This window comes from Dasypus novemcinctus, chromosome 30 (assembly GCF_030445035.2).
Source record: "Dasypus novemcinctus isolate mDasNov1 chromosome 30, mDasNov1.1.hap2, whole genome shotgun sequence".
In the NCBI taxonomy this organism is placed as follows: Eukaryota; Metazoa; Chordata; class Mammalia; order Cingulata; family Dasypodidae; genus Dasypus; species Dasypus novemcinctus.
Genome location: NC_080702.1, coordinates 8,257,374 through 8,265,815, shown reverse-complemented (window position 1 = coordinate 8,265,815; position 8,442 = coordinate 8,257,374). Strand labels below are relative to the sequence as shown.

The window sequence follows — 8,442 nt, the reverse complement described above, 5'->3', positions numbered from 1 at the left end:
GGGGGGAGGGATGTGGTATTTATCGGGGTGACCCGACGGTCAGAGGAAGGTGGGAAGTCAAGGCTGCAGGTGTGCTGGTTGAGGGGCTGGAAGTGGCTGCAGAAGCAGCCTCTAGAAGGCCCATGGAGTGAGGGTCCCCAGGCCTAGTGGTGGGAGGGGTGTCCATGAGAAGGAGTGAGGAGAGTCCACACACACCGGAATCTCTGAGCTCACTCTGAATATGATGGGATACCTGCGGAGGAAGGAGGTGCTGGGAGATGTGCGGAACTCAGAACTGGCATCAGTTGTAGCTGTCACAGACTCTGGGATGCACAGGGACTCTTCACAGGGGTCTCCCCGAAATTGGCTTAACCATGCAGCAGCTGCAGGAGCAGGCTCTGTGCTTCTTTCACAGTTCCCACCTTCTGTGGTGCCGGGATCCAGGGCAGAAGAGGGCCTAGCACACAGCCCAGTCTGGTTGGTATCTGATGGTGGGGTGGCAGCAGGGCTCAGCTAGGTGAAAGAGGCTGAGGGGAGAGGGTGTGCCAGCACGTCAGGTGGGGCTGGGACAGTGAGGAGAGGACGGGTCTGCTGAGCAGCATTTCTTCTGAGGCAAAGGACCCACCGAGGTGGCCACTGCAGTGGATTCCAGGATGAGCCCTGGGCCTGGGGAGTCCTTCCCACACCTGTTCAGCTGTGAATTATTGTGGGGGATGCAGAGGCGGCTGGTGCAGGAGCAGGCCAGGGAATGTACTAGAAGGCTCTGAGGTGCTGCATTCTGGGGTGCTTCAGTCTTACCACCCGGGGAACTGTTGATTCGTCCAGCGCACTTCTTCCTTTTCCTGGGTCTAGATTGTCAGCAGTGACTCGGTACCCTAGCTGGTGTGTTTGTGTGTGTGTGTGTGAGAGTGTGATGGCAGCCTCAGGTGGGCCCGTCACCTGTGTGACAGCAGAGGAATTTTACATTAATGGTGCCTGGACTGTCGAATATGGGTGAGCCATCCCCTAACTTTTCTCTGCGCTGAGGTGACTGAAGCCTGATTGATCTGGATCTTTCCTGGGGTTTTCATGAAGGCCGAGGAGATAGGAAGATGCCCATCCTTGCTCACTTTCTTTGTGTATCTGTAGAGCAGCTGGGAGACAGACAGGGCTGGATCTCTCCTCTTCTCAGGGGCAGCAAACCTGGAATGGAGCTCTCTGAGTTCCTGACAGCATTTCCTATGTGCATGGTTCAGAGAGATCCAGGAGCTCTGGGTGGAGCTGCTTTCTGTGCTTTGGCAGGGAGTTTTCTCTTAAGGCCCAGGTCTGGGCAGAAGGGAGGCCAGGCCTCCCCTGACCCTCAAAGGCCTAATGCAGACTCTGCAGTCCCAGAGCCATCAGAACCCTTCTTTCATTGTCCTGCTAGGTCTTTGGCCTTGTTAGGAGCACAGCTTGCTCAGGGAACTGCACCCCTAGGATTAGGAATGCCTGAGAATTCAAACTAGGGGGCCGTGAAATAGGTTCCTCCAAGAAACCCAGATCCCAGTGACGACCACAACCAAAAACGCTGTAAGTTGCGTCTAGTTCAGGGACATCATTTGTTTGTCATTGGTTAGAATTCCTCTCTAGGCCACTAGAATTAGCAACACATATTCAACCATAGCTATTTATGTTCTTTTTCTTTTTTATAAACTTTAACCTCTGAATACTCAGTGTGTGATTTCAAAATGTGTTCTGTGACTGAAAGTACAAAAAGAATAAACAAAACCAATGTCATGCTCTAGCCGAGAGAAATGAATATTTTTGTTCACCTAAAATCCCTGTGTGCACTCTTTTAGCTGCTTAATTGTATGTCCTAGATAAAGGCCATTATGGTTCTCCGGTTTTTGACTTTGTTTGGAATTGTTTTCAGTGTTTGCTCTGGGAATACCTTCTCACATACTAATCAGTTAATGTTTTAACAATTCAAGTAAAACGTAGATCCCTCACAGTCATATAGAGTATTTAAACTCTTACTCTTGGTTATACTTGTCATATGTATTCTCTGTACATGTGGTATGGCCATCTACTCTGAAAATGGTCTAATTTCTGCCAAATATTCATTCATATATTAATTTAATGGTATCTGTTCCTGAAGTTCAAAATTTTCCTCTTATAATTGTTTTTATAACATCTTCTTCCTGAAAATGTTTCTTTCGCATCTTTATAGAGCAAGTTGTCTAGTGATGAATTTAGATTTCTCTGTCCTCTCCGTTTTCTTTTTTCCTTGAATCCTTGGACAGTTTTCGGTGTATGTAGTATTCTGGGTTGATAACTATTTTATTTCAGCACTTCAAAGATCCTGTTTTACTCTCTTCTGGCCTCTATTGGGTCTGAGGAGAAATGACAGGCCTTCAACTTGTTTTTTTCCTATAATGTGTCATTTTTCTTAGGGTCCTTTCAGAATTTTTCATCTCTGATTGTCAGCCGATATTTTAAATGATGTGTCAGGATGTGATTTTCTGAGCTTCTCAGATCTGTGTATCACAAGGTTGGGTAGTGTTCAGGCTGTTTTAGCCCATATTTATTCTGAACAATTCTGTGTCTCCTCCCTTCAGCATTTAGCATGAATATTTACTGTCCTACGGGTTTCTGAGGTTCTGTTAACTTTAGTTTAACCTTTTTGCCCGCTCTGTGTTCTTCATTATATCAGAATGATATAATCAGTTCCATGTCACTGATTCTTATCAGAATGATATAATCAGTTCCATGTCACTGATTCTTTCCTCTGTTACTTCCATTCTCTTATTTATCCCACCCAGGGATCTTCTGAATTGTGGGTTGTTGTGAACTTAGAAAACGAACATACATAGCATCATACAGGGCTCTCAACCTCGCCCTACCACCAATGCCTTACAATGTCAAACATTTTTAATCATTAAAGAGCATCCTCAAAATATTACTAGTAATCAAAATACCTTATGATGGTGTATTTTTCCCCAAACCCACCCTATTATCATTATTTTTATATGATTTATATGTGAATATGCATAAATAATCGTGTGTAGTGGAAGTTGTGAACTTAACAAAGCAAACATGCATAACATCATAAAGGGGTCCCATACATCAGCCCACCGCCAACAGTGTTCATTGTTACATGACATTTGTAACAAAATATGAAAGAATGTAATTAAAATCTTACTACTAACTATAGTCCTTATCTTACATTTGGTGTATTTTTCCTCCAACCTACCCTATTATTAAAAAAAATTTTTTTGACAGAAGTTGTAAACTTAGGAAACAATCATGCACATGTGTAGCATTCCCATACAACACCCCTCTATCAACATACCACTGTGTGATGGCACATATGTTAAAGATTATGAAATAATATTGGGTTATTATCAGGTTCATAGCTTACATTTGGCACATTTTTTCCATACTCGCACATTATCAACATAGTACATCTTTGGTATATAAGCATGAATATTACGCTATTATTGTTAACCACAGTCCGTAGGTCATTTCAGTTGTATTTTTCTCATGCTTCTCCATATTCCCAGCCCCCTGCAACAGTGATGTATATCTCCTCTAGATCACAGAGGACACTCTGTCCTCTGTACCATCAACCGAAATTCTCATCCGCCTCTGTGTTTAGTGTGTTAGCCCCTAGATTATTCCCTAGCTGTCTGTCAATTTGCCTTTATATCCCTAGACTACACTTTTCAGTCATATTCCCATTTATATAACAGATGTTAATCACTCTACTATATTACCATCAGCTATATATGTTTTCACCCTTTTATAGTACTGTTAATTAAAATGTCTACATAAATTAAATATCAGTAGTCCATGTCAGTCCTGCTCTTATCTCCTTGAAGCATCCACTACCTACTACTGAGTCTTCAAGATACTTTACTACATTTTTTTCCAGAAGCTTTATGGTTTTTGCTTTTATATTTAGGATTTGGTTCTATTTTGAATTAATTTTTGTATAAGATGTGAGGTAGGGGTCCTTTTTCTTTCTTCTGGCTATGGATATCCAGTTCTCCCAGCACCGTTTGTTGAATGGACTGTTCTCCCTGAACTTGGTTGCATCTGACAGGCTTGTCAAAAATCTCTTGACCCTTGATGTGAAGAACTGTTTGTATTCCTTGAGAGAATCAGTTGATCTCAATAGTTTGGGAAGTCTAGTATTCAAGCCCTCAGCATTGTTGCAAGTATCTGTAAATCTGGTCCCTGAAGTAGTGAAGATTGATTGTCACTATGGGCCCTGAGGGGAGGAGGGGAGAGGTATAGAATAGATGGAAGCAGGGTAACTAGGGGGCAATGAAACTGCTCCACAAGATCATGTAATGATGGATATAGGACATGTTAATGTACACCAAAAATGTATACAAGTCTATAAACTAAAGTGTAAACCATAATGTAAACACAGGGAAACTAAAAATTTAGAAATTTTAGAGTCTGAAATATAAACCGTAATGTAAACCAAAATGGAACCAGGTTTGGAAGCTATGTTTCAAAATCTATACACCAGCTGCAGCAAATATAAATGAACATGTAAAAAGATCATTGCTGGGGAAGGGGGAAAGGGTTTGATATTGAATATATGGGAGTCCCCTCTATTGTGTATGTGAATTACTGTGACCTAAAACTTTTTTGAAGACAAGGTTAAAAATTAGAAAAAAAATTAAAAAAAGAGGAATGAATGTAGACACTGAGGAGAAGAAATGAAAGAAAGTGCCTTGCCACTGTACATACAGGGCAACACCTATTACAGTGATGAAAGGCAAAAAGTTAAAAACAAAGCTTTATGGTATTTTTTATTTTTATTAATACACCAGTTCATTTTTTCTTCATCTTAATATTTCTAAATTAGTATGTGTATTTCTAATCTTTAAACCCATCAGTTTATTTCATTTTCCTCTTAAGTGCATTTGGCGCAGTATAATAGACTTCATTGTTCAAGACATTTTGGACCACAGAGAGTTTCACCTATGGGGAGGGGAGGAGCACTGTTGTGGGTTGTTATTGATGTGGGTCGCATGGTTGGTAGGGTGTTCTCCAGGGCATGTATATAGGGGCCATAAAAATGTTCTGATATATGTTGGGTATTTTTATAGTAGTTACAGTTACAAATGACAACTGAGGGAGTACGGAGTTCCTACTCAGGAGAGCTCTGTAACATTCCCCAATGGAACAGCAGTAATCCCCCAAGTGCAACAGCAAAGACCAACAAGGAAGGATGGTCCAACCATGAGCCCTTGATAATGATGACTATGCTTATGAGGCTGTGTGCCTGAAATGTGAACTAGGCCTAGAGCTGCAGGGTGCCTAAGAGTTACCTCTTGAGAGCCTCCATGTTGCTCTTAATGTGGCCAATATCTAAACTAAACTCAGCATGTAAATGCAATACCTTCCCCCCAGCGTGAGACATGACTCCCAGGGATGAGCCTCCCGGGCACCGATGTATTATTACCAGTCACCAGCTGGTGATGCAACTAGAAAGAGACCTTGAATAAAATGTCAACTCAGACCAACAGAGTATCTCAGCCTACACATAGGATGTGTTAAAAACTGCTGTTTTACCTTGTATAAAAGGGGGAAATGGCAAAGAGAAATGAGTATATATGGATGACAGTCTTCAAAAAAGAGTTGGGGGGTCATCAGAGTGGTCGTGCTTACGCACACCTCAGCAGGACCCCAGAAACAGCTTAAGGAGATACAACCCTAGGTACTGGTTCTCCTGAAGGCTATGGAGACCCACAGAGTATATGGTCATGGCAGATGGATTTTGAGTTCTTTGCCATGTCAATAGGCCCTACTTTGGAATTTGTGCTCCTGAGAGTGATGGAGCTGGACTCAGATATGACCTGTCTACACATGCCTCTTCTGTCACTTTTACTGAGCCTGTGGTTCATATTATGTATGGTGTGTACTCAGGGCACTTGAATCTCTGAACTGCCCATGTACCAGCTGGGCTCTGAGCCTCAGCAGAGTTGCAGTCCCTACTCTCTGTTTCATTGGACTTACCCAGGTCAGCTAACAGGTAGGTGAAGATGGTCAACCACCACACAAGGGAACGAAGAGTGCCTACAACTGCAAGCAGGAGAATTGCATCCATCAGTCATGAGGAATCTATGCCTCTTCTTTATATAGAGGTAGAGTGAACATCACCATCCCCAGGGTCCACAGAATGGAGGAATAAAACGTGGATTAGAGTGGACTTACTGATATTGTACTATGAAACTATTGTGACTAGTAATAGAAGAAATGGTATCATTGACGTGAAGAATGTGGCCACAGTAGATGCTGTGGGCAGGGAGAGGGAAAAGAGATGTGATGAGCGGGCATTTTTGGGACTTGGGATTTTCTTAAGTGATATTGCAGGGTCAGATGCTGGATATTATATATCCTGCCATAACCCACTGAATATACTGGGGGAGAGTGTGAACTACAGGGTAAACTGTTATCCACGTGGCGCAGCAGTGCTCCAAAATGTGTTCGCCAAGTGCAGTGAGTGTGCCACAATGATGGAGGAGGTTGTTTGTGTGGGAGGAGTGGGGTGGGGGGATGGGGGGTATATGGGAACCTCTTTTTTTATCATATAATCTTTTTTGTGATGTATTTATCTTCAGAAAAATAACAGATTACAAAAATGATGGAGGTGGGAGTTGGGGACTTGGTTATATGGGCACCTCTTATGTTTTTTTAATGTAACATTCTGTGTCATCTATTAACTATAATAAAAAGAAATGTGTTAATAAAATAAAAACCGATGGTTCGTGAAACCATCATTTCATTTCCATTGGTCTATGTATCTGTCTTTATTTCAGTACCATGGTGTTTTCACCAGTATACCTTGGTAATACGATTTAAAGTCCAGAAGTGAGAGTCCTCCAACTTCAGTTTTCTTCTTTAAAGTGTTCCTGGTATTCAGGACCCCTTAACCTTCCAAATAAATTTGATAATCATGCTTTCCAATTATTTTAAAAATGGTGTTGGAAGTTCTATCAGAATTGCATAGAATCTGTATATCAATTTGAGTAGAATTTATATCTTAATGATATTTAGTCTTCTAATATGTGAGCATGGCGTGTTCTTCCAATTATTTACATCTTTTTAAATTTCTTTTAACAATGAGTTGTAGTTTTCTGAATACAAGTGATTTACAATGTTAGGTTGATTCTTAAATGTTGGTGTTTTATCTGTCATTTTATTTTACCACTCTTTTGACACTTTCGGTTACTTTTTCTTACATACTCTATATTTCTAGACTCTCTCTCCTGATTTTTCTTTTCAGGCTGTAACATACCCTTTAATATTTCCTGCAAAGCTGGTCTCTTGGTCTTAAACTCTCTCAATTTCTGTTTATCTGTGAATATTCTAAACTAACCCTCAATTTTGAAAGACAATCTTACCGGGTATAAGTTTCTTAACTGGAAATTTTTCCTTCACAGTATCTTAAATATATCATACCAATGTCTTCTTTTTATGTTTTTTAAGAATACCCAGTTTACTAAGGCGAACTTAACTTTATTGTTAAATATGGGGAATGTGGGAAGCACATGTGACTCATGTGATAGGGTCTCTGCCTACCATAGGGGAAGTCCCAGGTTTGGTCCCTAGTGTCTCCTGGTGAAAAAGAAGAGAAAGTGTGCCTGTATGGCAAGCCATTGTCTGCGTGACGAGCCAGATGTTTGCACTAAGCCAAGTGCCCGAATGGTGAGCCGAGTGCCCTCATGGTGAGCTGAGTGTCCACATGGCAAACTGAGTCCCCACTTGGTGAGCCAAGTGCACACATGGGTGTCTGGGTGGCATACTGAATGCCCACACGAGTGCACGTATGGCGAGCCAGTGCCTGCATGTTGAGCTGAGTGCCCACACAATGAGTCAGCACCTGTGGGAATAATGCAGCAAGAAGATGACGCATTAAAAAAGAGACAAGGGAAGAGTCAAGGTGAAGCGCAGCAAGAGACCAGGAACTGAGGTAGTAGAATTGACAGGGAACCTCTCTCCATAGTAGAGTTCCCCAGGATGGAATCCCAGTGAATCTTGAAGGACAAAGATGAGAAGAGAATACAAAAAAGAGAAATTGATAAAGAAGATCACACAGCAAATGGACACAGACAGCAATAACAGCAGGGCAGGGGATGGAAAGAAAAAAAAATATGGGGAAAGTAAGGGTCTTCCAGCAAGAGCCAGAAGACCTAGTGAACAAATTCTAAAAGACCTGTAACACTCACCACTCTCTCTTGCTTCCATGGGAACTCTGTACTTAATCTTATTGGGTGTCCCTTATATGTTATGCATTGATTCTCTCTTGCTCAGAATTCTCTGTCTTTGGTATTTGACATTATAATTAATACGTCTTGGGGTTGTACTCTTTGAAATTATACATAAGGGAGTGCGTTGTGCTTCTTGGATATGGATATCCATGTCCTTTAATAGGGTTGTGAAATTTTCTACCGTTATTTCTTAAAACATTCCTATTACCCTTTC

General features: G+C 41.6%; 1 non-coding gene across 1 annotated transcript; it reads right to left on the bottom strand.

Annotated features, from left to right (window-relative positions):
* Positions 1 to 8,122: 8,122 nt before the first annotated feature.
* Positions 8,123 to 8,184, bottom strand: LOC131276974 (U7 small nuclear RNA). The gene has a single exon (XR_009184187.1). It is a non-coding gene; the product is annotated as a U7 small nuclear RNA (small nuclear RNA).
* Between the last annotated feature and the right edge of the window lie 258 nt (positions 8,185 to 8,442).